The sequence below is a fragment of the Leopardus geoffroyi genome, chromosome A2 (assembly GCF_018350155.1).
Source record: "Leopardus geoffroyi isolate Oge1 chromosome A2, O.geoffroyi_Oge1_pat1.0, whole genome shotgun sequence".
NCBI classification, from domain to species: domain Eukaryota; kingdom Metazoa; phylum Chordata; class Mammalia; order Carnivora; family Felidae; genus Leopardus; species Leopardus geoffroyi.
The window spans coordinates 164,954,086-164,968,034 of NC_059331.1; the positions used below are offsets into that span (position 1 = coordinate 164,954,086).

General features: G+C 50.5%; 1 long non-coding RNA gene across 1 annotated transcript; it reads left to right on the top strand.

The window, feature by feature from the left end:
• Positions 1-1,376: 1,376 nt before the first annotated feature.
• On the top strand, positions 1,377-5,051 carry LOC123607716. The gene is made up of 2 exons (XR_006716863.1): positions 1,377-1,817; positions 4,494-5,051. It is a non-coding gene; the product is annotated as an uncharacterized LOC123607716 (long non-coding RNA).
• The last annotated feature ends 8,898 nt before the right edge of the window (positions 5,052-13,949 follow it).

Consider the following 13,949-nt stretch of genomic DNA (forward strand, 5'->3'; position numbering starts at 1 on the left):
TCCGCGCGGTCTCGACGAAACCAATTAAGTCTTGCTGCATCTATATGTTACCGCGTGCGCCGGCCATAAGCAAGGGAAGGCCTATTTAGCCTGACTGTTGCCTCTTGGCTTATAATGGAGAATCAATTTATTTCAGCTTATTAAACTATTAGTGCCTATTGGATATTAACTCCGCTTTTTCTTGAGGCCCCCCCTCCCCTTCCCCTTTCCCAGGCGTCGGGGAGGAGATTCTAGGACTTCAGAATTGGTGAGCGGGACCTTCCAGGAGGCAGGGGAGAGAGCTGGGTGCCTCCTGGGCCCTCAGGGAAACTTACGATGGAATTAGGAAGTTCCTCGGGGCTTCTGCGTTCTGTGACCACGGATCAACTTTAAAACCCGTGTTCTGGGGCGCCTGGGTGGCGCAGTCGGTTAAGCGTCCGACTTCAGCCAGGTCACGATCTCGCGGTCCGTGAGTTCGAGCCCCGCGTCGGGCTCTGGGCTGACGGCTCAGAGCCTGGAGCCTGTTTCCGATTCTGTGTCTCCCTCTCTCTCTGCCCCTCCCCCGTTCATGCTCTGTCTCTCTCTGTCCCAAAAATAAATAAACATTGAAAAAAAAAAAAAATTTTAAAACCCGTGTTCTGCTAGGAAGTGATGCTGTTGAGAACCTGTTCGGTGCGTGGCCTCTGTGCCTTGTTTCAAGGGTTCCGCGGAGGTATTGGAGGTCCGGGTGGTGTTGGATTGGCCCGTCTGGGCTGTGGTGCCCAGCTGTTGGCCAAGCACTGGTCTAGATGCTATCTGGAAGCTGTTTGGCAGATGCGATTAGCGTTTGCAACATCAGTTACTTTGGGTTTTCTATTTATTTGTTTATTTAAAAAAATTTTTAAATGTGACTAGAGCTGGCACACAGTTACGTTCGTCTCAGACGTACGACACGGTGATTCCACACGGTCGATACGACGCCATCGACTGTATTCTCTGTGTTGTGACTGCTGTGCCCGTGACCCATTCATTCCACAGCTGGGAGCCCGTGCCTCCCCGTCCCCTCCCCCGTCTTGCCCATCCCCCCACATCTCCCGTCTGGCAGCCACCAGTTTTTCTCTGTATGTATAGGTCTGTACAATTTAAGTGGAGGAGATTACCCTCCATAATGAGGGTGGGCCTCATCGGATCAGCCGGTGGCTTTAAGAAAAGACTGAGAGGTTCCTAAGGAGGAAATCCTGCCTTAAGAACTCCTGCCCGCGTTTCCAGCCTGCCTCCTGCCGCCATATGTATTTCAGATTCAACACTGCAGCACCAAGTTTATCTGGGTTCTGAGACTGCCGGCCAGCCCCACGGGCTCCACACCTGCCAGTTCCTACCCCTGTGAGGGCCGTTTTCCTAAAATAAGTCTGGCCCCTGCCCCCCCCTACGTGTGTATGTCCTGTTCAGCCTGTTCTCTCCTGGACACGCCTGAACTACCCACCCTCTCTCTCCAGCCCGGGTGTCCCAGGCGACTGCTGCAGTGGTCTTTCCTCCATTCCTAAACGCAGTCTCAGAATCTTCTGGAAGAGTCCATGAACACAGTTGTTGGGAGCTGGCACCAGAGAGAAAATCTGTTTGCTGTTCTAATTTTAGGGGATACTCTTTGTGGCTGTTGGCTGATAAAACCATTGATTGTTCTCATATTAAGTACCATCTAATTAATTTTTCAGCTAACATTTGTGGGTCTCTGATGCCAAAGTACCAAGCATTTCTTGGCACACGTCTGGCCGGGAGCTCACTGCCGGCAGAGCCGAGGAAGGGGCCGAGGAGGGGATGGCTTCACTGGTGCCCGTGGCCTCCACCACTCCCTGCATTTGGTAAGCTGTGCTGATGGTAAGCTGTGCTGGATGGCATCACCGATGGGCCAGTGGGAGGGGGCCACACAGGCCCCCGTGAGCTTGGAGCCCAGGCAGCCTGGGTTCACCATGTAGGAGCACTGCCCACTCCAGCAGTTTTTAATGCTAGCATTTATCAAGCGGCCCCTTCAAGCCCCCCAGATATCATGGAGACAATGGTTCACCGGGCGGATGGAAAATCAAGTTTTTATTTTATTAAAAAAATTTTTTTAATGTTTATTTATTTTGGGGGGGGGAGGGGCAGAGAGAGAGAGAGACAGAGAGACACAGAATCCCAAGCAGGCTCCAGGCTCTTAGCTGTCAACACAGAGCCCAACGTGGGACTCGAACCCATGAACCGTGAGATCATCACCTGAGTCAAAGTCAGAAACTTAACCACTGGAGCTACCCAGGTGCCCCGAAAATCGGGTTTGTAAATTTTTTATTAGAGAGAGAGAGAGAGAGAATATGAATCTCTCCCCAATGTGGGGCTCAATCCCATGACCCTGGAATCATGACCTGAACCGCAGTCAAGAATCAGATGCTCGACTGACCGAGCCACCCAGGCACCCTGGAAAATCGAGTGTTTCACCAGAAACGGGAGACGGCGAAGGAAGGACTTGGAGTCACCAGGACGTGTGCTCACATGTGCTGCCGTGTGGGGGCGATGGTGGTTGTGGCATCTGATCGAAGTGACGGACGATGCCATTAATAAATGAGGAGGAGCTTTTAACTTAACAGCAGCCCCAGATTGGAGATTAATTTTTTAAATGTTTCCTAACAAGAAAAATGAAGCAAATAAATCCCGACAATGAGGAAGTAAGGAAGCCCTTGCGGGAATAGCTTGTTGCCCCAGACAGATGAGGGAATTCGTGGGATGTCTGAGGCCAGCGTAAACCAGCAGGCTCGGGTCCCCACATCTCGGGCCCTAGGGGACTTGGCGGGCTCGCCCTTTGAGCCCAACTGGTCATCTTTGACTAGAGAGCTTAGGGAGCATGCGGAGAAAGACAATGGCCGTGAGCAGGCTGGATCCCCGTCCCCCACCGCCCTCACCCACATCACCCTCTGGCTGCCGCTGACCGGGCACCCGGGGGCCGTGGCGGCCAGCTGGCTCTGCGCGGACGTGCTGGCCTCCTGGACGGCGGCCGGCGACCGCTGGGGACGTGAGCGGGGACACTGCCAGCTTGTGCAGGCCGCAAGGGGCTCAGGAGCCTGGACGCGGGGCAGTTCCTGGCCCTGGAAAAAGGGGCGGGGGGGGGCGGGTCTTGGATGCGTCATCCCTCACAGATCAGGACCATTCTGGATTGTGGGCTGTCAGCGTCTGTGGTCTTTTGTACCTAAAGCACAGACTCCTGAAGATGTCCGTCTTAATCTTAATTTGCTCAGGCATGCCGTTTATTTATTTTATTTAAAAAAAATTTTTTTTACGTTTATTTATTTTTGAGACAGAGAGAGACAGAGCATGAACGGGGGAGGGTCAGAGAGAGGGAGACACAGAATCTGAAACAGGCTCCAGGCTCTGAGCTGTCAGCACAGAGCCCGACGCGGGGCTCGAACTCACGGACCGTGAGATCATGACCTGAGCCGAAGTCGGCCGCTTAACCGACTGAGCCACCCAGGCGCCCCTCGGGCATGCCGTTTAAACAGTGGCAACTGACCATGGCTTCTAGCATCCCGATGTCCTCAGACGCCTTTGTCTTCAGCGTGATCCTGCCTGGGCTGCTGGACGCCCAGGGCTGGTTATGGCCTCTCTGAGCTCAGTCTTCTGCTCTCTGAGGATTCCACCTGCCTGACCTTTCCTGCAGCACCCCCACCCCTCCCCGCTGCATTACACGCCTTGACGGTTGCAATGGTGTTGAACTCTCCTTTGTGAGAGCCAACAACAGCGGCAGCAATAGTCGTGGGTGACACAGCATTCACAGTGAACCGGGTCCACACACGTCCATTCGTCCTCTTGACAGGTGGGGGACAGGCCTGCGCCCAGCGGGTGTGAGGCGCGCCAGGCACTGCGCCCGTCGATTCGCGGGCCGGGGGCGGGTGAGCGTCTCGTTCTCGGATCCACCCAGGGCCTCGCGCTCTCGCTCTCGTTCTCGTGTAGACGGGGGAACCGAGGGGCTGACTGGCGCATCATCAAGTGGGCGAAGGAGGAGGGTGTGAACGCAGCAGGCCCCTGTGTGCAAGGCCACAAGCACCCCCACCCACCCCACCCCACCCCACCCCACGTGCGTGGTGGGGCTGCAAATGCCAGCGCCTGGGGGGTCGAAGGGTGTGAGCGGTGGGTTTCTGGGAGGAGGGGTGCGGTGGCCTGTAAAAGCATCCATTAGGGGCTACATTGTGTCCCCCCAATTCACGTGTAGGGGGGCCCGAACACCCGTCCTTCGGAATGTGACTTTATTTGGAAATCGGGTTCGCGTGTCACTGGCAGATGTGCTTAGGCCCAGAGTGAGATGGGCCGCGCTCCGATGTGACCGTGTCCCGATGAGCAGGGGGGGCCCGCTCGGGACACGCACACGGCGGGGAGGGGAGTGCCTTGCGAAGACGAGGGCGGGTGGCCCTTCCGCGCACCTGGGGACGAGGGCGCTGCGGGTTCACCGCCCGTGGAAGGAGCCGGCCCCGTCCACACCTGGATCCGTGACATGGGACCTTTCCGTCCTTCAGCTGCCGGCCTGAGTACTTTGTCGACAGACCCAGCAAACTAGTACAGTGTTCGTGTTTGAAGTCCTCGGAAGGGCCAGCGCCCGCCAAACCACATCTCTGTCACAGCGGCCCGTGACGCGCATCGGCCGTGACCTTTCTCCCTGAATTGACCTCCGCTCGGTCTTTGGCCAGCCAGCTTGGAAGAGAGGGGCCTTCGAGCAAGCATCTTCCCCGGGGTGTCCTCCAGCACATGTGACATGACGATAATGACGCTGGCTGGCTGAAGTGCAAACAAGGCCAGGCCAGGTTCTAATGCTTCCCGTGAATCAGTGCCTCCGATTCCCCCAAACTCCATCGATCGCTATCGCCCTGCCCTGCTCTCGACTTGGAAACGGAGGCGCGGAATGGTACTTGCTGACCGGCGGATACTTCATCAACAGTGTCGGTTTTATTTTCCCCCAAAGCCCTGAGGATTAGCATTTTGTTTGTTTTTGTTGGTCCCCCCCCCCACCCACTATTCAAATAAAAGAATTCCAGCCCTCCTCTCCAATATTGGTGGGGGGCCTGGCATCTCGTTGAGATTTTAATGATTTTGTGGCGAGGGGGAGATCTCATATTCTTCCCTGCATGAAAGTTGGGAACTCCCACTTATTATTTTATTTTATTATTTATTTATTTATTAATTTATTTTTGAGAGAGAGAGACAGAGTGTGAGGAGGGGAGGGGCAGAGAGAGAGGGAGACACAGAATCCAAAGCAGCTCCAGGCTCCAAGCTGTCAGCACAGAGCCCGACGCGGGGCTCGAACCCACAGACCGCGAGATCATGACCTGAGGCGAAGTTGGATGCTTAACCGACTGCCACCCAGGTGCCCCTCCCACTTATTTTTAAATTAGGGAAGGTGACAGAAAGGAAAGTGGGTGGAGACGCGGCGGCAGAGAAACTGGAAAGCCAGCTCCAGCCGTGTGCCATGTTTATATTCTTCAACACCTTGCCCAGCAAAGATGGGAGCCATGCTGCCCGAACGAGGTGCTGTTCACATCTGGGTTAAGGGCTGGGTTTGCCAGGAAGCTGCCTGAGGCACTGATCGGTCATACGTATTTAGACAACATTTGAATAACCCAGAAACACGGTACCAGTTTTCTCCATGTCCGACATGACGAACGAGGTGTACGTTTTTAGCCCCGTTGATGCAAAAGTAGATCCATAAGAATTTCATCACCACCAATTCCAAATGGGGCAAAATAGGATATGCCATTCAGGGCCTTTAATGAATGCCTTATTTTGAATATAAAGGGGTATAAAATATTTATGAATAGAAAAGTCATTTCTTCCCACCTCCGCTGAAAATACGGTAGTCACATATGAAAGACTATTGCTCAGAAGGGAGCCCATAGGAGTAATTTTCCCGGCATAACTTCATTTGTCCGTATAGCTGTTTCGCTCACGAACCAGGCTGGCCCCGAGGTATGTGTGTGTTGATGTTTCCTCTTGCCTCTTTTTCTGCACACCTCCTGCGTTCTGGGACCCCCACCCATCTCTCTGCCTCACATCCCCCGCCCCAGCCAGCTCTCAAATAGGGCTGCCAGATAAAATACAGGATGTCAAGTTAAGCAGAAATTTCTGTTAAATAACAAATAATTTTTAAGCATAAGTATGTCCCGTGCAGTATTTATGACACATTCCAAACATTACATGGGACATACTTATGCTAAACATTATTCATTTTTTTAAAAAATTTTTTTTTTCAACGTTTATTTATTTTTGGGACAGAGAGAGACAGAGCATGAACGGGGAAGGGGCAGAGAGAGAGGGAGACACAGAATCAGAAACAGGCTCCAGGCTCTGAGCCATCAGCCCAGAGCCCGACGCGGGGCTCGAACTCACGGACCGCGAGATCGTGACCTGGCTGAAGTCGGACGCTTAACCGACTGCGCCACCCAGGCGCCCCTAAACATTATTCATTTTTATGTGAAATTCAAACTTGCCTGGATGTCCTGTATTTTTATTTGCTAAATCTGGCAACCATACTCGCTAGTGGTTTGGGGTCGTTTCTTAGAAGACACGTGTGCGGTGTATGTGTGTGTGTGTGTGGGGGGGGGTTGTGGAATTGTCTGAACTATCAGTTGATTGGGTAGGTTAATCTTTGGTTTATAATTTAACATTAAAACCATCACGGGGCACCTGGGTGGCTCAATTGGCTGAGTATCTGACTTTGGCTCAGGTTATGATCTCACAGTTCAAGGGTTCGGGCCCCGCGTCGGGCTCTGTGCTGACAGCTCAGAGCCTGGAGCTGCTTCGGATTCTGTGTCTCCCTCTCTCTCTGCCCCTCCCCTGCTCACACTCTGTCTGTCTCCGTCTCTCTCAAAAATAAATAAAATATTAAAAACAATCTTAAAACCATCTATTTCACTAGTGAAAACAGAAATATGACCAGTAATTCCACTGTATGGAATGCCTTCCTCGTGCACGACATCATCTAATACTTTGGCTGTGCTTATGAGGTGATGTATTCCTTTCCTTTGGTTAGTGAGCACCCTGCGAGGTCCAGTGCCTGCTCTGGCACATTCTGCGTCTCCAAACCACTGGGCTCTTAACTTTTGGGTCAACCCCTAACGACTTCCATCCTGTCTCCTCCACTCATTAGTACATAATGATGTTTATAAGCCCTGGCCCGAGAATCTGGAGGCCAGGGTTTTAATCCTGGGTCCTATTTATTAATTGTGTGAACCTCTGTGTATTTCTTCACCTCTTTGACCCTCAGTTTCCTGGTCTCCAAACCGAGGATGTAAATGGGGCTCTCCGGGGTGCTGGGAGGGGAAAGGTGGCAGGGATGCAGGGACGCAAAAGGACCGGGATGGGCCCATGCTGGGAGTGAGCGCTTTGCTCTCCCTCCTCCCTTTGTTCTCCGACTCCTTAGATTCCAGGGAGGGGAGCCGCACCTGTCACAGTGCGCGGTTCCTGGCCCCATCAGGGCTCACGGTGGGGCTGGCCCTTAAAAGGGATTTGCGGGCTGGCTATCCCAGAGGAGGACACCAGAGGGCGCCCCGCACCGCCGCCCGCCTGCTTGGCTGCGTGTGCGGAGCAGTTACCGACGGACCGCGCGGCACCCACGCCCAGTTGAGGTCGGTTCTGAGTTGAAATCAGGAGTTCCGTGTGCTTGCAAGTCTCGTCACCGCTTGGGGCGGTAAAGAACGGAGCAGGATTTAGGTGGCAGGGCAAACTGTCTGCCTTCAGAGCGCGTGTGCCTCTAAGACCCTCTAGCTCCTTGGAAACAAGAACCCAGAGGCAAGTGCAGAGGCTGGGTCCGCGGCCCCTGCTCCTCCCGTACGCGAAGCCCCAGCCGTGTGGGGGCGCGCCTGGGAAGTGGGCCCTGAACCCAGGAGGGCCGGCGTGTCTCAGGCACAAACTGCCCGGCCCTGGCCTCTTAGCACACGGGAGGCCACACATCGGAAGGGACGAGAGGGCTGCCTTCCAGCTGTGGCCATGACCTTGCCAATACAGAGGAGGAAGCCAGCTCAGCACCGCAGTCCGTATGCACAGGGATGGTTCCCAGGGATGGGCAGGAGCGCGGTCGCGGCTCCCGGCCGAAGAAGGCGTGAAGACATGGCGTAAATTTGGGAAAGCTTTTTAGGTTAACGTGGCTGCCATAAGGCGTCGGTCGATGAACAGGCGGGCCTGACGGGGTCATCTAGAAATGTCACTTAAGCAGCATCTTATTCACTGATGACGCCCGGAACCCTGAGAACGTGTTGGTTTGTGATGACAAGGGTCGCGTGAAGGTCTTCTGTGCCTTACAGGCTTTAATGGGTGATCATGGTTTTTAAACACTCCCCCAACGCCTCCTGGTTGTTGGTGAGTGTTGGGATGGGGACGGGGAGGGGATGCTGCGGGGAAGCCTGGTGTGTTCGGGGGCCACAGCTGTGACCGTTCACACTCGCGGGCGCGTGGTGATGGAGGTCACGGCTGCGGCCACCAGACCTTCCTGAGATTCCCCCCCGGGAGGAAAGGCGGCAGATGGGACACCTGGGAGCCTCTTGTGGCTGCTCGGTTTTTCCAAACCCCGGAGGAAGAGTCCGACCGGTGTAGGATGGCCTGGCGAGGGGCGAACCGTGGTTCTTCCTGGACGCGTTCCCTCTTGGCCGCATTTCTGATTTCTCCCCACAGCCCTGGGCTCCCCCGCGCATAGCCACACCTCTGTGTCACACAAGAACAGAGGTGGGAGAGCCAGCATCTGGGGACTCCAAGGGGACTGCCTCCGGGCCACGTGACAGGCACAGCGTGCCGGAAGCCAAGCGTGGCAGGTGGAACAGCAGACAGACCGTCGAATGCTGACGATGGCGGGACTCCCCCAGCTGCCGGGCCCAGCCCCTTACCTCACAGAGGCATTCATTGCTTTGCAGCCTCCGTGTCTGCACGCTTGCACTCTGCAGGGTGCCCACGACGAGGTATTGCTCCCGGATCCCACCCCGTCTCTGTCGCTTTGCCTTCACGCGAGGCTGAGATTGACCAGCAGCTCGAACCGCAGCTGTTTGAAGGAACATGCAATCTGCACCAGGTTCGAAATACGAAACCCAGCAAACTTGCCGGGAGATGTTCTTGGGACTCGTATGTCATGCGCACATCTTAGGCACGGAGCTGTGGCTTTTGAAATAGATGCAGTAATGCCTGATTTGTGCCCCTGGGTGGCACAGTCTTACCCTGGGAGGTCGGAATAGATTTGACTGTTCGCTGCCCGCGGGCTCCAAAGCGGGGGGGCTGTGGGCAGCTCGGCGTTTTGAGATTAGAGGTCTGCAGAACTCATCGCCAGCCCCGGGGGACACCCAGCATGGCAGAGGAACGTTCTGTTTTCCTAAAGATAATGGGAGATGAGGAGATCCTTTAATAGTAGGATATTTCATTCAAGGCGATGAAAATTTATTTGTTAGATGCCATTTTTTATTGCTATTTTGACGAGTGATGGGTGAGTGTCGGGACATGCCCCCAGGGTTGTGCCACCTGCATCGCCCCCAGTGACAGTCAACCCTAGGCTGAAGCCCCCACAGGGATGTCTGTGCTGCAGAGACCCCCCCCCCCCCCCCAAAGGCCACCTCTGCTTCCTGGACCTCCTGTCTCACCCTTGCTCCTCCTCCAATGCCTTGTCCCTGCCTCAGACCCTCACCCAGGGTCAGCCGAGGCCTCTGTTCAGATTGCACCCCAGCCCAACTTCTCCTTTGGCTTCATGCCTTCCTTCCCTCCCTGCCCTTCCCCACCTGTGCATTCCCAGAAACCCCTGTGTACTAATCACCATCTGAGTCGGCTTCCCCGGAGCTCTCCTGACAAGGCAGCTTATGACGTCACAAAGAGACAGACCCGAGATCAGGTGAGGGCCGCGTGGCCCCTGGTGCACAGGTGTGCACTCCAGGAGCAGGGTGGAGGGAGGAACCTCCTTGGCCTTGGAAGGATCACTGGGAGGGGGTCACATTGACTTGAAGCTTTAGGGACTTTTAAGGACGTAGGAGTTTCCCAGATGGACTCGTATGAACAGGCAAGGTCACAGAGATTGTGCAAAGGGAAGTGAGCCCTGTAGCCAGAGACTGGCAGTGACTCAGCACGAGGGAGGGAGTGAGGAGACCGGGCCCGGCATGTGGAGGTGTTGAGATTTTACCCTGTAGCCAGCGGAGGCCACGAGCATATTCTTCTGTAAGAAAGACCATTATCGTGAGCACAGTGCATGAACGGGGGGCATGGGAGACAAGCTATCCACCAGCTGGGCGTCCCACGTCTTCGCCTCCCCTTTATGATACAACCGGGATCCCATCTCCTTTGAGGGGATTTCTCTCCCTTAATGCCACCAGCCCCTGTGGTGTGTCCCACAACTCCCCTCGGTACTTGCGTGCAGGTTTGTAAATCCCTCTGTCTCTGCTCTCTGGACCAGATCAGACTTTGACTTTTTTTTTTTTTTTAATTTTTATTTATTTTTTAAATTTACATCCAAGTTAGTTAGCACATAGTGCAACAATGATTTGGGCAGGAGATTCCTTAATGCCCCTTACCCCTTTAGCCCATCCCCCCTCCCACAACCCCTCCACTAACCCTGTTTGTTCTCCGTATTTAAAAGTCTCTTATGTTTTGTTCCCTCCCTGTTGTTATATTATTTTTGCTTCTCTTTCCTTGTGTTCATATGTCCTGTGTTTTAAAAGTCCTTATATGAGTGAAGTCATATGATGTTTGTCTTTCTCTAATTTCATTTAGCATAATACCCATCCACATGGTTGCAAATGGCAAGATTTCATTCTTTTTGATTGCCGAGTGATACTCCATTGTATATATATCTCACATCTTCTTTATCCATTCATCCATCGATGGACATTTGGGCTCTTTCCATACTTTGGCTCTTGTCGATAGTGCTGCTATAAACATGGGGGTGCCTGTGTCCTTTCGAAACAGCACACCTGTATCCTGTGGATAAATGCCTAGTAGTGCAATTGCTGGGTTGTAGGGTCGTTCTATTTTTACCTTTTTGAGGAACCTCCATACTGTTTTCCAGTGTGGCTGCACCAGTTTGCATTCCCACCAGCATCACAAAAGAGATCCTCCCTCTCCGCATCCTCACCGCCATCTGTTGTTTCCTGAGCTATTAATGTTAGCCATTATGAGGTGTGAGGTGGTATCTCATTGTGGTTTTAATTTGTATTTCCATGATGGTGAGTGATGTGGAGCATTTTTTCATGTGTCGGTTGGCCGCCTGGATGTCTTCCTTGGAGAAGTGTCTATTCATGTCTTTCGCCCATTTCCTCACTGGATTATTTGGTTTTTGGGTGTTGAGTTTGATAAGTTCTTTATAGATTTTGGATACTAACCCCTTATCTGCTATGTCATTTGCAAATATCTTCTCCCATTCTGTTGGTTGCCTTTTAGTTTTGCTTATTGTTTCCTTCGCTGTGCAGAAGCTTTTTATTTTGATGAGGTCCCAATAGCTCATTTTTGCTTTAGTTTCCCTTGCCTCCAGAGAGGTGTTGAGTAAGAAGTTGCTGTGGCCAACATCAGAGAGGTTTTTGCCTGCTTTCTCCTTGAGGATTCTGATGGCTTCCTGTCTTACATTTGGGTCTTTCATCCATTTTGAGTTTATTTTAGTGTGTGGTGTAAGAAAGTGGTCCAGGTTCATTCTTTGGCATGTCACTGTCTAGTTTTCCCAGCACTACTTGCTGAAGAGACTGTCTTTATTCCACTGGATATTCTTTCCTGCTTTGTCAAAGATGAGTTGGCCATATGTTTGTGGGTCCATTTCTGGGTTCTCTGTTCTGTTCCATTGAGCTGAGTGTCTGTTTTTGTGCCAGTACCATACTGTCTTGGTGATTACAGCTTTGTAATACAGCTTGAAGTCCGGGATTGTGATGCTTCCTGCTTTGGTTTTCTTTTTCAAGATTGCTTTTTTTATTTGGGGTCCTTTCTGGTTCCATATAAATTTTAGGATTGTTTGTTCTAGCTCTATGAAGAATGCTGGTGTTATTTTGATAGGGATTGCACTGAATATGTAGATTGCTTTGGGTAATATTAACATTTTAACAATATTTGTTCTTCCTATCCAGGAGCATAGAATCTTTTTCCATTTTTTTTTTGTGTCTTTTTCAGTTTCTTTCATAAGCTTTCTATAGTTTTCAGTGTGTAGATTTTTCATCTCTTTGGTTAGATTTATTCCTAGGTATTTTATGGTTTTCGGTGGAATTGTACGTGGGATCAATTCCTTGATTTCTCTTTCTGTTGCTTCATTGTTGGTGTATAGGAATGCAACTGATTTCTGTGCATTGATCTTATATCCTGCAACTTTGCTGACTTCATATATCAGTTCTAGCAGTTTTTTGGTGGAATCTTTTGGGTTTTCCATATAAAGTATCATGTCATCTGCAAAGAGTGAAAGTTTGACCTCCTCCTAGCTGATTTGGATGCCTTTTATTTCTTTGTGTTGCCTGATTGCTGAGGCTAAGACTTCCAATACTATGTTGAATAACAGTGGCGAGAGTGGCCATCCCTGTCTTGTTCCTGACCTTAGGGGGAAAGCTCTCAGTTTTTCCCCATTGAGGATGATATTAGCATTGGGACTTTCATATATGGCTTTTATGATCTTGAAGTATGATCTTCTATCCCTACTTTCTTGAGGGTTTTTATCAAGAAAGGATGCTGTATTTTGTCAAATGCTTTCTCTGCAGCTATTGAGAAGACGATATGGTTCTTGTCCTTTCTTTTATTGATGTGATGAATCACATTGATTGTTTTGCAGACATTGAACCAGCCCTGCGTCCCAGGTATAAATCCCACTTGGTCATGGTGAATTTTTTTAAATGTATTGTTGGATCCGGTTGGCTAATATCTTGTTGAGGACTTTTGCATCCATGTTCATCAGGGAAATTGGTCTGTAGTTCTCCTTTTTAGTGGGGTCTTTGTCTGGTTTTGGAATCAAGGTAATGCTGGCTTCATAGAAAGAATTTGGAAGTTTTCCTTTCATTTATATTTTTTGGAACAGCTTCAAGAGAATAGGTGTTAAAAGCCATCTGGCCCTGGACTCTTGTTTTTGGGGAGATTTTTGATTACTAATTCGATTTCTTTACTGGTTATGGGTCTGTTCAAATTTTCTATTTCTTCCCGTTTCAGTTTTGGTAGTGTATATGTCTCTAGGAATTTGTCCATTTCTTCCAGATTGCCCATTTTATTGGTGTATAATTGCTCATAATAGTCTCTTATTATTGTTTTAATTTCTGCTGTGTTGGTTGTGATCTCTCCTCTTTCATTCTTGATTTTATTTATTTGGGTCCTTTCCTTTTTCTTCTTGATCAAACTGGCTAGTGGTTTATCAATTTTGTTAATTCTTTCAAAGAACCAGCTTCTGGTTTCATCTGTTCTACTGTTCTGTTTTGTTTTTGTTTTTTTGGTTTTGATAGCATTAATTTCTGCTCTAATCTTTATTATTTCCTGTCTTCTGCTGTTTTGGGGTTTTATTTGCTGTTCTTTTTCTGGCTCCTTAAGGTGTTAGGTTAGGTTGTGTATATGAGATCTTTCTTCCTTCTTTAGGAAGGCCTGGATTGCTATATACTCTCCTCTTATGACCACCTTTGCTGCGTTCCAGAGGTTTTGGGTTGTGGTGTTATCATTTTCATTGGCTTTCACATACTTTTTAATTTCCTCTTTAACTTCTTGGTTAGCCCATTCATTCTTTAGTAGGATGTTCTTCAGTCTCCAAGTATTTGTTACCTTTCCAAATATTTTCTCGTGGTTGATTTCGAGTTTCATAGTGTTGTGGTCTGAATATATACATGGTATGATCTCGATTTTTTTGTACTTACTTAGGGCTGATTTGTGTCCCAGTATATGGTCTTTTCTGGAGAACGTTCCATGTGCACTGGAGAAGAATGTATATTCTGCTGCTTTAGGATGAAATGTTCTGAATATATCTGTTAAGTGCATCTGGTCCAGTGTGTCATTCAAAGCCATTGTTTCCTTGT